Source organism: Lepisosteus platostomus, chromosome 12 (genome assembly GCF_059453375.1).
Source record: "Lepisosteus platostomus isolate fLepPlt1 chromosome 12, fLepPlt1.hap1, whole genome shotgun sequence".
In the NCBI taxonomy this organism is placed as follows: Eukaryota; Metazoa; Chordata; class Actinopteri; order Semionotiformes; family Lepisosteidae; genus Lepisosteus; species Lepisosteus platostomus.
In genome coordinates, this window is record NC_142622.1 from 32592264 (window position 1) to 32609130 (window position 16867).

Below are 16867 nucleotides of genomic sequence, written 5' to 3' on the forward strand. Positions count from 1 at the left end.
TATGGATATTGCTTTGTTAGCTGTGTTTGTTCAGATGGTATCTGAGGTCTTTAAATGTCCTTCATTTGTTTTATTTTTGGCACTGTTTGCTCTGAAATCAACAATCACAACAATATGCCGATTGCACAGTTGGTGTCGATACCAACCACACACCAGCCATAATTGGGCAACATGCAGATTTCATTACAAATTGCAAAGCAGGCAAATTTTTTTAACTCAGATTGTATCACCTGCCAGCTGGCAATTTGTGGTCACAGTAACAGGGTTCTATCATGTAATGACTTCTGTCAATAGAAATGTTACTACAGTTTGTGTATTGGAGTATTGGTAATGAACTTCAGTCTCAGAAAAGGATGAATCCTCTTTTGATTTCACTTTTGGTTTAAATAAAATCATTTGTGTAGTTGAGAAATGAGGATACCATCCAGTTGACACCCCTTTCTTGATTTGGCGTTTTGAAGCAATGTAAGAAAATAAAAACTGCAGGAGGAAGAGAAGAAAATCACTGATACGATCAGTTTAGTGAAAGCTTTCAAGTCTATATTTATCCTCTTCCGCGAGTTGTGAAAATGTGAATGCAACATTTCCCCACTGTGCTGAAAAAGCTGATGGAAAATGAAACTGCAGCTGGGGTCCAGTTTCATTTACAAGTTCAGTGATCTCTTGACCAGTCTTTGTCAGGAGTTTGGAAACCGATTAAATGATTTTGTGCAGCAAGAGTCCTGTGTGGCATTCATTTCTAACTCCTTCATGGTGGTGGATATGTCTGACATTTCTGAACAGATGGGTGTGCTGTTTAATCTCAATTCTGTGACCTTGGAGATTGAAATTGTACATTTTCAAAATGACGTCCAATTGAAGTCACGTCAGTCCAGTGCAAACTTTTGCAGCCTTGTCTATGCATGCACACAGTGGACATGACAGTAGCTTCTCTCCTGGGCTCAACATACCAGTGCAAATCTGTTTTTTCCAAATATGTCTGACTGACGAAAACCTGGACAACATCATCTGAGCTAACCTCTTAAATAATTCTCCAGGTTACAACGCATTGGTAGATAGCATACAGTGTCATCCTCTCTTTGAAGTAAAGGTAATCATACTTTTTCCAATTATTAAATATCTAGTGCTTCAATTCCTGGATTCAAATGTCTGGTTGAACTTTGTATAAAGAACTCTTTATTTGGATTCAAATTTATAATGTTCTCTTATAAAAATACATATAAGCTAGAAGTAGCTTGGGATGTTTTTTATTACTTTGAAGTAGCACTTAACAAAGAAAAGGTTAGCATTCCCTGTCCAACAGAGAAGTACTAAAGATTCTGGGTGACTCATCTGAGCTCAAGCATGGTGCCAATATTTATTTTGGCAACTCCACTTGTGTCATACGAATACAGTTTCTGATGCACAGTATAACCTTAAATGTGCAATTCATTTTTATTTTCTAACAAGAGGTGCCTTGATATGAAACTTAAATGAAAATGTATATCCATGTATAGGACACAACCACAGTTTTAATAGCTTGGCCTTTTGGGCTACTATGTAAATTGTTATTGCAGAGTTTGCATATGCAGGGCAGGGTGCTTGATCAGTTTATCAGAATATATCCCTGTGTGGTAAATGTGGCTGCAAAGTAAGCTGGCGAGAAGGGAGTGTCATCTTGCAAATGCACGTCAAAATACTGTGAAGATAAAGAAATGTGGTGATAAAATATTTAGAACAAGGTAATGTCAGTATGGCTTAGCCAGAGAATCAGAATGTGCAGCTGTGAACTAACAATGCGGCAGAGGTCTCTGAGGAATTCTGCAGAGAGCAACGATAGACCTGTGATTATTCTTCCTGTCAGAGCTGCACTGGGGCCCTCTTAACAGTTTTAATTTATTACAGACTTGAGCCCGGATTTCTTACAGCTTTAAATATTTACATTCGACTGTGTGTTTGTCGTGTGTGCCGCTGTAAAACCACTGTGCAGGGGAATAAACTCATTCCTTTTCATTATTTTCTGTGTTTTTCTCCTCTTCCTGGTTAAAAGACACATTATAAGGTTTAATTACCAAGGCCCTTCTATACAGGATGTGGACTAAGAAACAAAACAGTACCTTTACTGACAGGTTTGCTTTCTTTATGCTGGGCCCAGGAAGTTAAATTTGCATAATGGTGGATATCCAAGGCAGTCTTAACATATTCTGGATAGCCTTTTCTTTTAACTTGTAATGATGATATTTATTATGTGTGGACTTATTTTTGTTCTTAAGTACGTCGTGATAATAAGCATTAGATCTGTTTTTTCCCCCAAATTAATGTATATAATCTTAACATGAATTTTAACATTTTATATCCCCAGTTTTCTAACAGTGAGAGCGCGATGATAAAAATGTATAGTGACAGAAATGGATAGGGTTTCAAATGACCCTGTGCTTGTGTCCTTCTGCCTTCATGAGACACGTACTCGCTGGCTACCTACATAGAGTTTACGCCACAGAGCACATCAGTGGTCAGTGATTTTATGATGATGTGCATCTGCGTTTCAGAAAATACAGATTATGGGAAGCCTGTTGCAACACTGCCACAAATAAACGCTCATGAGATTTACTTGTTTGGAAAAAATCTGAAACTTGAACATAACCAAGCTGATGTAACAGTAAAAGATAGTAGGTAGGCTATGCCTATGGCTAAAATGGTGTTAGCTGCCTACTCTTTAAGATGTGCTTTTATTGAGTCACACTGGCTCTTTAAAACAATGCTTCTCTACCCTTTAAATATAAGCTAATTAAATCAGTGCTTAGAGCTATTCATTTTACTGTAGTTAGTTATATTGCTTTTGAAATTATGTATTTAAATTCTTATGTTTTGTTTTATTCATATGTCTTATGTTTGAGGGAGGAAAGCTATTTTTTGTCAGTCTCTTCAGTGGGGAAGTAGAACTAGAAGTAGAAGATAATGGCATGAGTATCAAATGTTTAAATTTCGCAGGTTTCATGAGCTTTTGGTACTTCATCTTCATGGGTTCAGAAATCTACTTTAATACTTCCATAATAGTCCTTTATACTATTCCTATTACTATTTGCATATACTATTATATGCAAATGAATTTGCATATAATACCAAATGCAAATTATATAAAATATATAAAAGGATATAGGATATATAAAGGAATACTATTCCTTTAATAGTCCATCTAGTTTTTAAATAACTTTTTTTACAGAGATTTAATTATATAAATAACATTTTGGTTTAAATATACGTTTTGAATACTAATTCAAAATCTTTAAGAAGTGAAGATATTGCCATGAGTGTGAGATACTTCTTTTTTGTCCTCTGTGTGTAAGAGATGGCTGTGCTGTTTTCGTAATCAATATTGTGACTTTGTCACATTACCTTCAGGTAGCAGACATTTAAATAAGAAAGAAAAAAATGCAATTATTAGCATTTCTTTGCTAAAGGAAAATATAAAAATGTCATAGCGCCATAAGATTTGAATATGACAACTGTGCCAGTTTTACTTTAGTGAAGAAGCTAACATTAAAGGTGCTTTTTATGTAAGTACACCTTTCCACATCAAGAAATATTGGTATTGCACCTCACCCTCCAGTTGTATTCTAAATATTTTCCCTCTTTAATAATAACTGAGAATACATCAAGTAAAAATACGACCTTTAATTAAATGGTAGGGCTCTTACTTTGTGGTTTATACGGAGCCCAAGGCTACTTGATCTGTGCTCCCTAATCAGAAATAAATCACTTACTGGCAAGTCTAATTGTTCCTGATTATGCATTGTAAAATTTTTAGCTGGTTGTTTTAACTAAACATTGATATTGTAAAACTACTAATTAAAAGGAAAAAGATAACAAAAAAGTGACCTTGCTACAGTAATTAATCCTGAAAGTCAACACAAATATCTCCAGAGTAAAATCTTATCAATAAACTGTAATTTATGTTTTGTTTTATTCTTTAGTGCCATACAATTGACTTATGTTGCTCTTTGCCTTAGATGCATTTAATCAAATCCATTTTATAATTATATCATGACAAAAGGAAATAAAAGATGGCACAGACCTAATTTTATCATGTTTCTCTTAAACTTCATTTTTAATATCTGCATTTTTTGTTTCACATTTTGCTCCTTTTGTATGCAGATTTGAGTTCATATATAGCTACTTTCAAATCAAATATACACAAATTCTGTACCGTTGGAACATGCAAAACAGGACAGAGAGAAAACAACATTGTCGCTGAAGCATTCTTTGCCCACTTTGGTTGTGGCCTCTGCTTTTGAAAATGCAACAGTACACCTCCTAATTTTTCTGTGCTGTAGAGCACACTTTTATAAATAATTAAAAACTTCTAAATTGGAACTATGTACCAGGCCAATATTTGTTTACAGTTTTGTTCAGCAAGGCTTCTGAGTTCCATTCAGAATCCACAATTGCATAAACAGCCATAGTCATCGATTAAAAGATTAAAACTTTCATTTTAGCAGAGCACTGATTATAGTGCTTCCTGAAGTGATTATCAAATGATTGAGTTTATTGTAAGCTTATAAGAATATACATAATATTGGTATTTTACATTATGTTGTGCTTTTGCATGCTCAGTAAAATCAGAACCCTCTTCATAAGCTCTGCAGGATGGAAATTCTCATCTCAAATGCACCCTTTATCAATCACAAAGTAGTTAATGTCAGGGAACATATCAGCAAACAGCCCAACATGATATATGTCACTTTCATATTGAAAGAACATACAAACAAGAAAAATACTGTGTACTGTAATTTTAGTAAATTCTATAACGATAAAGGGGTTCTTGAGTGCTTCCACTAGTAAAGAAGCTTGAGTTCTATGAGCTAGATGTTTGTAAATATGAATCTGGATTGTGACTAGGATTCTTCAAGCAGAGAGGCACTATTCGCTCATTGCCTCCAGTGGAAGGGCATCTTTGTTACTCATGGTGATATTAGCAAGGTACATTCCTCTCCTTCAGTCAGTGCTTATCTGCCTGTACCTAACTATGTGTGATGGCTCTGTGGCTAAGGATCTGCACCTGTGGCTGGAAGGTTGCCGGTTCGTATCCCGCGCCCAGCAGAGGAATCCTACTCCATTGGGCCCCTGAGCAAGGCCTTTAACCCCAACGGCTCCAGGGGCACCGTATAAATGGCTGGCCCTGCGCTCTGACTCCAAGCTTCTCTCCCTGTCTGTGTGTTTCATGGAGAGCAAGTTGGGGTATGCGAAAAGACAAACATTCCTAATACAAGAAATTGTATATGGCCAATAAAGTGATCTTCTTCTACAGATCGTTTATCATGTCAAACAATGAATGACTGGATTGGTGGGTCAGCAAAGCCTATCTGCGCTTCCTTGTTCTTCACCTATAAATGTATTATTGGCTTAGGGACACTTCAGAGAGAGAACTAAATAGGTTATGAGAGGAATCGACTCCACCTGACTACAGTCTGATTCCTCTATAAAATGGTTCAACACTCAGCATGGATTGTCTGCTCTGGCTTTGGGATAGACCAGTAAAGTCTCATGGTGACGATTATGTTAGAGGTGTCAGAATAAAAGAGAAATGGAAAAGTGAGAAGATTATGGATCATACTAGGGTTGGGATGGTTATTAACATCAGGGTTGGGCTGGCTTCTCCCCTTATTAAAAATAGCGTTTATTTGTGTAGGTCCTTCAGCACCTCTCTCCTGGTTTAGTCTGAATTTAATGAAAATACATTTAACTGTATTTGCTAGTTATCTTGATAGGCATAGGAATACTACACCATAATCAAACAGGATTTTCAATATTCTCAAGTGTTTATATTTATGCTGGCCTGTGAATTAAAAGGTACCTTAAACGGATTTTAAAAACAAAGTCAGAGTTGATTTCACAAAAGGAGTTTTCTTTTTACTCTGAAGCTGAGAAATTAGTGCATACGTCAGTCTAAAAAAAATCTGTTAAAACACATGTAGTTAAAGTATTATTTTGATTCAGATCAAAAGAAATCATATGGATAGTGCTAAAATTCATTTGAATAAACTTTAAGATAAATGTGTGCAATGTTTCATACCCCATTTAATGAAGACATTTGTCTAGCAGACTGCCTGTGGACCTACTCTTGTAAGCCAAAATATACTGCAGTATTGACTTCAGCTGTGATTGTTTAACATTCTTGAGAAATGCAATATAGAAAGAGATCTTTGCACTGTCTTTGGTTAACTGCAGCAGAATTAGTTCTGTCCAAAAAGGTAGGTTCTGTTTGTTGCATTTCTGTGGAAATAAACCACTAGTAAAAATATTTTGGTTCATTTTGTTTTTGTTCAGTCCATTGCGGGATGTGAATGATGTAGCGCTGCTGTATGAAAACATTGGTCTTTCAGCAAAGGAATTATACCATAATCCATAGACGTTTATCTAATTTATCGTTAGTTTCTGTTGGTAAAAAGTCATGCTGTACTATTAAAAGATTTATTGAAATCTCTATAAGTAGCACAGTGTTTTAGTATTTATTTGATATGGCACAGTGTAAGAAAATTGATGCATTATACTTGAATATGTGTTTTTTTTCTCTGCATTCACTCTGTATTCAGGGTAATCTATGACTATGTATTCAGGAAATCTAATTTCCTAGTCCTCTTCAGTTACCATACCTATGTATTAATAAATAAAACACTTAACATAAGTCATGATGACTGAACACTAAAGGAAGAGGCTATAGCACTGCAGAGAAGGCAATGGGACATTTTGTTGTAAATTGGATTTAACAGTGTAATAGAACTGTTTATTAACTAATTAAACAAAATATGGCTTTAATTAGAGCTTTCAAAACTTGGAACCAGGTCCGTTCTGTTCTCTAAGGACTTAAATTCTATGGGTTTTATATACAGCCTAGATTTGATCTCAGGTCTCTAAATTTGGAAGGTGAAGAATCAGGGAATTAACATACTTAACAACTAATGCCTTCAGTTGATATAATCAATTAATGGGCTTTTATACTATTTCTGTGTAGGATAACATATACATCAATATTGTTTCAAATTAAGGTTGTGACAAAATTACAAGAGAAATCAGTATACCGTGCAAGCAAATTATAAAGATTAATAATTACACCCCATAAAGTCTGGGATTTCTAAATTACATACAGTAGCATGTGTATTCTTGTATTCTCCAGCACGGTGTGATAATAGGTAAATAAAAGGACCGAACTTGGAACTAATCGATATTACAATAAATAACACAGCTAAACAACCCACCATACACAGATATTTAAAGGTCAGTGAGTTCTGGAGCCCTGCTGTGTTTAGACAAAGAAAGTCCCCAACTCTGCCATTGTAATCTAGAGACAGCAAAACCTTAACAGAACACACAAAGAACCTGTGTGATTTAAAATCTGGATTAAATCTCCTTCTCTAAAGACATGCTTGCAAATGAATACAGACCAGTTTCCTTCTTCTAAACAAAATCATCGCTAAAATAAGAGAGCTGTTTTAAGCCTTTGGAATCGGCAGTAAAAGTAATCGGAATTTCCTTATTAACGAAGCACGAAGAACTCTTATATAATAAAGCTCGGAGTCCGGTACTCTTTCAGCACTGAGATTACCTAGACGTAATCCGGTTTCAAGTCTAATTGGAAAGAAGCATTCTCTCATGGCACAAACGAAACAAAGAGGAGGAGGAGTGGTGATGACTGTCCCTCTTTCTATTCTCGGTTCCTCTGCATGTCTGTTTCTGTAGTTACGTTATGCTGTGGTCCAATCATATGACCGTAATGATCTCTTGTAGGAATGGCCTGGTGACTGTTGAATATGGCTTCTAAATAATTTAACAGTGAAGTTAATTATCCTGAGTAAATTTGTAACAGTTATTAGGACTAATCCTTTGATTTTCTGTATTTTGGCAGAAAATACAGCTAAAACAAATCCCTGTTGTCCGAAACACGGTGTCCTCAACCAGTGTTTTCTACTATTTGAATAGTAATACTAAATTGTCATCCCTTAACAGAATTCATAAGGTACAATCTTGCCCGTTTTCTATTGCACATGAATCAACGCTGTTGGTGTTGAGGATTTTCGGACAGCTTAGTTTGGGTGTGGTGAAACCAAGCTTGTAATTTAGCTTCTCATTTTAAATTCGCATTGATTAGAATCTTCACAAACATCATCACAACAGCTCAATGTAAATTATTGATAAGCCACAAATTTAAAGTGTAGTAATGGTTAATCCGCCACATTTACTAGTCGCATTTAATTGACTCATTGTCTCATCATTTACATCATATGTACTTCTCTACATACACTTAATTAGACTGTTGTCTAATTTGCAATAGAATTGTTTTTTTTGAATAAGGAAGGAACTCCACTGGGTCAATACTGTAAAACAATGTAAGCAGCATACAGTGTATATATCAATACAGTGAAATAACTCTAACAATAAGTGAAAACTCTGAAAAACAGTTCAACATACACAGCATGTATCAAGTTGAGGTTCAGTGGTTCAACTGATCAAGTTAGAATGCCCCTATTTGACTGTTGCTGAGCTTCTTCAAGCGTTGGTGCACAATTGGCAAAGTGCCACCAGGGTACGGATGGGTTTATCTGACCTGAGTGTTCTCGGTTTCGTGGCAGTAACTTCAGCAACTGCTTCTGTGACATGCCAGATGGCTGCAGGTTTGCACGGACATACATGCGAAATGCAGGCCACCCCACCAGTCACCGCTACCTCTTCTGTCAGGCAGCGTGGAGTTTGTCAGACGATGATGCCTCTTTAAGCAGGCATGTTAGAGGAGTGGGTCTGAATGGGTGTTTCTCAGGGGGGCGCGATTGAGTTGAGTTGCTTCTGGAAAGTCGAGTCTCAAAACAATTAGCAGTTCCAAATTGGGTGGGTATAAAATGAAACATATCCAGATGGAAATATCCTTTGTTTTTGTTGTTATTTTTTAAATATGCAAAGATAAGATCTCCAGCTTCTAGCAAGATTTTTCTGGAATGGGATTCAGTCAGATATGGAGGACAGGATTTAATCATTATGCACCCTGGGGGGACTTCAAGAGAACTCCTTTACAATGAGCTGCTTAGGAGATAATTCATTTTAACATTTGATAAGATTACTAAATAAAACAATATTTATTAAAAAGTGGCCATTAAAATGCATACTGCCTAGCAGGTTTACAGCTATCTACATTACAATGGCACAAAATAGCTTTTCATGATTTTTTTAAACAATTTTAAGCATAATTTGGTGATCAGCTTATTGAAATTGCTGTCACTGTGTGCTAATTATCTACTTTACATGGGCTTTTACTATTCTGCATAGGATGTTTTTTTTTTTTCATTTTAATTATCCTAATTGGAAAACAACAGGAAGAAATTAAATGTTTAAAATGTGAATCATGTTTGATGGGTAAATTGCAAAATTTGTGGTTTATTTGAGAATTAGTTTGATGTTTAATCATTTAAGTGTCATTATAGAATATACATGTTATATTACCAAAGTTTGATGTGTAATTAAATAAGTTTTATGTGGAGGTTATGGAGGTTGTAAGTAAAGGTTTGCAATTTGCTCTGAAAGTTTTAGATAAAAACATTAATCTAGTCCAAAGATAAAAAATTGTTACATCTATGTTTGCTTGATCTTCACACATATGCCATGATTCCAGCTATAGCAAATCTACCACATCTTAGAAAAAAAAATGGTTTACCAAATATTAGGTTAGTATTTTGTATTGGTACTTTAAGAAGCTTGCGTATCCTAATGATCCTCAAATACAACACATCTTGCACAGCACACTACATTGAAACGATCTTCAAGGTAAATTTGTTTCCAGCATTTCAAAATCATATGTTGTCAGCCATGCCAATCCAGCTAAATTTAACTGAAAAATAATTTACCTCAATGAATGCATCCTACTAACCACCATGAGCAGAGCACAGAGAATGCAAATGTAGGCCATTTTCATATAACATCCTTTGTGACATTTACATTAACATTAACATTTAAAGTTGCATTTACAGTACACTTTACTTAACTTTAAAACCCTCAAATATTTAAGCATAAGTTACTTTTAGAATCACATTTCTGAAAATGACATGATACTGACCACGTTCAAAGCATTTTGTGCTCACTTGAAATAGTTTCAAACCACAAAATAATGTTCAATTGAAACACAGAACTTTTGTTTTTTCTTTTTTTGCACACCCGTTTGTCTCCAGATTCAAATCGATGCGAATTAAAAATGACATCCTCATACTTTAATTGCTTTCTTCATAAGAAATTAGAAACATGTGGGTAAAAAAAAATAAGAGACAACTAGAGAAAAACTTAAACAAACTACGATTGGAAGCCTCGTGTTCACATGCAAACACATCTAAAATTTAGAAGATGCCTAAATTACACATGTGGAATATACTAAATATCTGCCAATATATGTAAATGATATAGAAAGATCAGAAGAGAGGAAGTTAATCGTATGCTCACAGTATTCACAAAACCTTTCTAACTGTTAGACGCATTTAACTAGCATGATAGTTTTCACGGATGAATAGCTGGTGTAATGAGCTAAGATCCTTCTTAGGGAAAGCTGCTGTGCAGCTTGAATGGTTTATCTGAACATGGAGACAGTCCTTTCAGACAGGGAAAAGACTGAATTTCGAAGGAGATGAAGAATCGCCTTAAGGATACCAGTATCCAGAGTTTGCGGGGCAGGGTGAACTCTACTTGCAATACCATGTCCTCCACCAGCTCTACTACTCTTTGAAAATCTGAGACTTGCATTTAGTGTGTGCAAACTTTCTTAAATTGTATCTATTCCATTTTCTTACCTTAAATTGTTTCCACATACTGGCTGTCTTAGAGTTCTCAATCTCTGCCCATTCTGTTGGAGTCCATCAGTGGTGCTGCTGTACCATATTGTCACGCTTAAATCTGGTTACATTCCAGTGGTGTGCAGCCCGCTCCTTCTGTGTTTTGTAAGAAGGGGTGGCAAAAAAAGAAAAGAAAATTCAATTCATATTTAATGAAAAATATAATAATAACAGATATTAATGTGCTATATAGCTATAGATACAGGCATTCAAAAACATTAAACCAACATCACCTGTGTTCGTGTCAGAAGGATTTACAGTCTGTTAACAGGTGTGTTGTCCCTGAACAGCGCTGACACAGAGAAACGAGCTCTGGCTCCGTGCACCTTCTGTGACTTTCCAGAAGGGTCTCGCAATGTAACTGTATTAAGCAGATGACAGCAAAATCCTCCAGTTAGATCCAGTTAGATTTTGAATTTGTATTAAGGGGGTTCCACAAAGTGTATTTATCCACCCTATGATTTGGAGAAGGTATTGTATGTGTTTAAGTTAAAATCAGGCTCAAGCCTGTTCTATGGGTAGCCTACGCATTTACGTCTATCCTGCCAGTTGTTCCTTTCTTTCAATTGTGAAAATGGGTGTTTGGTGGAATAGATACGGTTGATATTGTCCGTATTTGAGTGCAAGGCCCTTTTCGAGGCTTATTCAACGGGGTCGATCAATGCCTGCCCTTACTGTTAGCCAGACAGGGAAACTATGATTGCTTATGGACAGTAGTTCATGGGTCTTTTCACAGATTCTCAATAGGATTCAAATCAGGACTTTAGCTGGGGCCACTCAAGGACACGATTGTGGTTTATTATCAATTGGTGTCTAACATCACAAATATAACGCTTACATATCACAGAATGTGTGATAAATGCGAGTGCTTCAGTTTGGGGTGAAGATATTTAAAATTTAATTGGCATCATATTGCTTTCAGCAGATGAAATGATGTTGCTTGCTGGGCTTGAGGTTGAGTGTCTGCCTGTCTGTGTTTTATCTTTCACCCATAGTTCAAGGAATACGCAAGTGGAATGTTTATAAGCGCCAAGTTGTTGTTTTTGTTTTGGCCTTTGTCTTGCGGCATTGTTTTGTCCTGTGCTGTTGTAGTTTCTAGTTTGTGAGGTGAGTAAATTGGCTAACGATAGTGTGTGTGGGTGAGCATGGGCACACTTGCTGTGCTTGAGCCTGTTTGTAGCAGAAGGGAAGTGCTGAAAGTGCACCATCTGATAAGGAAAGTTACAAAGAGATTTTCCCCAAGTAACATATGAACGTAAACTACAGTGCCTTGCAAAATATTTAGACTTTTCCTAAAGTGTCCATTTCTGTGAAATTACGGAACGAATAATAATAAGAATAATATAAATAAAAATACTGTTTTTTTAACTTATTTTTAATATTTAATTTAGAACTTAAAAGTTCAAAGACTTATAAGGATAATTTAGGTTAAATTAAATGTCACCAAAAACTGAACAGTAAAACTGAAATATGTTGATTGCTTAAGTATTCAGACCTGAAAAGGCTCTCACAAGTTGCATGGGGTTTGCAATTGGACAGCACAGATTCTCATTAGGATTCCAATCACGTGTTTGACTGGGCCTCTCAAGTCATTCGCTTTCTTATTTTTGACCACTCAAGTGCTGCTTCGGCCCTGTGCTTTAGGTCACAGTCCTTCTGAAAAGGTGATATTTTGTCCCAGATTTAGGTCTGACGCAAGGTTTCCTTTAAAGATTTGCCAGTACTCTACTCTAAGTTCCATTGTTCTTGACAAGCTTCCCAGTCCCTGTTGTGGAGAAGCAGAACTACAAGCTAATGCTGCCTCTACCGTGCTTGACAGGGATGGTGTTGGCTGAATGATGCAAGTGACTTGCATCCACATTTTTGGATTTACGTCAGATGTAATGCTTTGTATTTAGAATAATAGGTTCTTATTCATCTGGCCACAAACCATTTTGCCACATACACATACAGTATTCGCAGTATTACCTGGGTGCTTTGCTGTAAATCCCATTTGTACAGTATTAAACCCCTTTTGAGATCAGAGGTGTTTTCCTGGTGCAGATTTCATTGGGATACAATATATACTTGAAATGTGATCCTTAAGTCAAAGTAGCTTCAGTAAAGCCAATCCCACAGGTGGTTACTGCTACAATAAATGGTACTTTTTTTTTGCAAAAGCTGTTTACAAATAAGATTTCCAACTTTTTAGACAGAGAAAGGATCTTTTTGTTTTCTCAGGATTCTGGTTATTTAGCCTACATTTTTTTTTAAATGTGTGTTATGGAATGGTTTGTTATTTGTTGGCTAAAGTGTGTGACTTGGCAAACTGTAAAAGCTGTCTTTGAGTCTTTGAAACGCAGAATAAATATGTAGTTACTGGTGCTGCAGGCTGATGACAAATTGTGCTAAATCGATAGCTCCTTTCCAAATGAGTATAGGAGCCAACAGTTGTGAAGGTGACAGTTGCCAGAGATATTACTTTTACTTTCACTGCTCGTTTTTTCCTTTTCACCTTCAGAATCTGCCCTTTCCATTAATTGGACATTCTTGTATTTAGTGGGTTTTAAAACGTATTGTCTGGATGATAAAGGATGTTTAGCAGCACTTAAGGGAATGTTTTAACAAGTTTGTTTTTATTCATGTGACAGTAAAATGAAATTGCACCACCTTTTAATATTTGTATTAGGCTAGTCAGTTTTTTTTCTGTTATTTCCCTTTTGTATTTTGGTATATGTAATATGCATTCCAGTTTTATGGCTAATTGCAGCAGCAGCAGAAATAATCTTTTCTTCCCATCAGCCAACAGTTTTGTCAAACCAGTATCTAGCTTGTTCTTTTTAAATTTAATTACATAACACCTAAAATAATGGTAGTCACTACTAACTGCTAATTAGATGTAGATCCTTTAGCCTGGTGCCAATTTCTTTGCTTTTCCTTAACATATTTTATATCCTGTTATACACTGTAGATCTGGTGACATTTAATAACTTTTACCAGTCAGGATTAAAATTTTGCAAGTGAAGAGCATCATGCTTCATTGCTCTGGGGTCAAGTGACCTCGGTTTTTCGTGCAGTTTAACTTTATTAGCCAGAATTGCCATCACTTTACCTAAAGATAACAGGCCATATGTCTGTGTGTAAATGAAGGAAGGAATGAATGCATGTCTGTTACATTGAATAAGACAAAGGCTGGGATTTCAAAGTCAAGGGTCAGAAGAGGTTGGAGGCTGAACCTATTATTTCTGATTATCAAGTAGTTTAAAATATACCAGCACTATTTACTAATTGGAAAATCATTGTTGTTTTTACTTTATAATTGTTTTCCATTTCCATTTTGGCGTGCTAGATATATTAGTAAAAAGCGATAAACACCAAAAACTTCTTAAGACCTTAACCAGGCCTCTACTGTCTATACCACCTGTGGGTAAACTACATCCCGCGGGCTGGATCCAACCCGCCAACCTGTTTTAACCGGCCCTTGAGGTAAAAAATAAATTAGCCAAATTCCACTGTTCGATGCCGTTTTTTCATACATTTCATTATTCGTGCCGTTAGAATACGTTTTACCACAGTGATTCAAAATTGTGCATCGCGCAACCTAGGGGAGGCGCCATTGTTGGTCAGGGGCGTCTGAGGTTTCACCGGTCAAAAATTATATTACGAGCAAAACCCACTGTTCGTGTACACAGAATGTACGAGTCACGTGCTACCTAGCTAGATTGTATCACATGACACTGGCCACAAGAGTCAGCAGTCTGTAAGCAGCGTACCAGTTGATCGCGGCTTTGGTGTTTCATGTTTCTATGAGTGGTCATTTTGTGAGTTTTTAGTTTTTTTTTAATTTCAGTTTGACGTGCACAATTGTGGACACTGAAGAATGTCCTCAATGTGTTGTCTGCCTTAAAGTGTTGGCTGCTCCCCAATAAATTGAAACATCATTTGGAAACTGTTCACAGTAGTAAGTAAGCCTCGTGAATATTTGTCGCGCAAGTGAATCAATGAATGAACACAAAGCTGCTTTTTCTAACTAAACTGCAGTCCCCAGCAAAGTTCTTCTTTCATCATACAAAGTTGTGTACCGAGTAGCAGAATGTGAAAACCCTCATACCCTTGGAGTACCAAGGAATAAGCAACAGAGCCCTGTGAATTCTGCTTCCCTTTGTAATATCCTGCCTTTGTGAAGCTGGATTTTCATCACTTGCGGTTATCAAATCCAAGTTTAGATCAAGAGTCAATGTTGAAAAGGAGATGCATGTTGCCATTTCAAAAATACTACCCAGTATTTTTGGTGAATTATGTTAACATTATTTATTAAACAAGCCCACCTGCCCATTAAGACGCACAAACAAAAAGACATTGTATTACTCCCCCTTTTTAAAAAAACATTGATATTACACTTTTACATTTTTATTTAATCATTTTTTTGGCATTTTACAAAGATGTTGACTATTTTTTAATTTTTTTCAAATTGTTTGTACATTCAGATAATTTCAATTTCAACTATTTTTATTTTTTTATATTAAAATATTTTTTCTCACAGGTTATCTTTAACCTTGAACTATGTTGGATTCTAAACTTATATAGGGCATAGGCTATCTGTAACACCAGGCTCAAGTGGCCCGCTATACAATTGCTAAATTTTATGTGGCCCTTGGGACAAAAAAGTTTGCCCTCCCCTGGTCTATACTGTCTTCCAGAGATACTACATAATGTTTGAGGGGACATAATTCCAGGCAGACATTGGCTCTGGAGGGCCTGTGACAGTAACTTGATCAGTTTTGTTTTACCTAAGTATTTCTCAGACAATTTAATATTTTTGGTTTCATCCTATTTTTTATATAAGATGAGATCCCTTTATTAGCCATATACAATTTCTTGTATTAGGAATTTGTCTTTTCACAGACCAACTTGCTCTCCTTGAGACACACAGACAGGGAGGGAAGCTTGGGGTCAGAGTGCAGGGTCAGCCATTTATACAGCACTCCTGGAGCAGCTGGGGTTAAGGGCCTTGCTCAGGGGCCCAACAGAGTAGGATTCCTCTGTGGGATTTGAACCGGCAACCTTCCAGCCACAGGCGCAGATCCTTAGCCACAGAGCCACCGCTCCACCCAATATATTTTGGTGTGTATATTCTCCAATGTAGTCTTACTTTTTTAAGTAAAATAACTTGAAAGCATGGAGCCATGAAAAATATTGTCAATTTTTAATTATTTGGGAAAAAATGGTAAAATATCAGATTACCTGCAATGTAATTACAGGTCTTAATTACAACAATCAAGATGTTTCTGGACTACCTAATAGTATTAGAGAAAGTAGTATAGAGTTCAGTAGAGACAACAGTGAATTGAAATATTTGAGGATATCAAGCCCTTCTTCATGACTTTTGAAATATGACTATGTATTGTTAAGTTCTTCAAAAGGATCTTAACATGTTCCAGTTTTTCAGAATATAGTTACAACAGCTGAAGTAGCTATTGCCGTGTCTCCGGATCTAGAAACAATGAGAGAAGATCGAAATGTTTGCAGAGCTGTAGGTAACCAGAGAGACAATAAATCAAAAGGAATCTTCTGGCTTACCCTAATCAACTCCTTGGTAAATCATTAAGAGTCCATATCCCAATTATATCCCAGGGTAAAAGACAAGTAGGCAGACACCAAGACAGGAACACAGAAGAGGTGGAAGATACAAGAGGAAAAGAACTGTGCCAGCGGAGAGGACCTTCTTCAAATCAACCTTAAAGCCGATTCTAATTATTTTGACCTTATTTAAGACAGCTTGCCATCTGTTATTTTAGGAAACTCTTTCCTTTATAAACAGTTGCCAGATTAAAAACATTCTGTCCTGGTTAGTGGATCACGTTTTTAGAATAGGGAGATAGAGTTCCATTTACTGTGGAACATCCACATTTATAGAGAGATTTAGCTCTGGGTTGCGTTCTCTTTTGTTCAGAACGTAGGTTTATCTCTCTTGTTGGCCTCCCTTTAAGCATTAAATATAATTTTTCAATACTGGGCTGTGATCTTGGTTTATCTGTTTGGACAGG

At 36.3% G+C, this 16867-nt stretch overlaps 1 protein-coding gene and 1 long non-coding RNA gene across 3 annotated transcripts in view; one reads left to right on the forward strand and one right to left on the reverse strand.

The window, feature by feature from the left end:
• Positions 1-16867, forward strand: part of LOC148651413 (ubiquitin-conjugating enzyme E2 E2) — a 142766-nt gene that overhangs the window by 43293 nt on the left and 82606 nt on the right. The window lies entirely within an intron of this gene.
• Positions 1-16867, reverse strand: part of LOC148651414 (uncharacterized) — a 44816-nt gene that overhangs the window by 7436 nt on the left and 20513 nt on the right. Inside the window, exon 2 of the long non-coding RNA XR_015925534.1 lies at positions 10800-10937. This is a non-coding gene — a long non-coding RNA (uncharacterized LOC148651414). The remainder of the gene's footprint in view (positions 1-10799; positions 10938-16867) is intronic.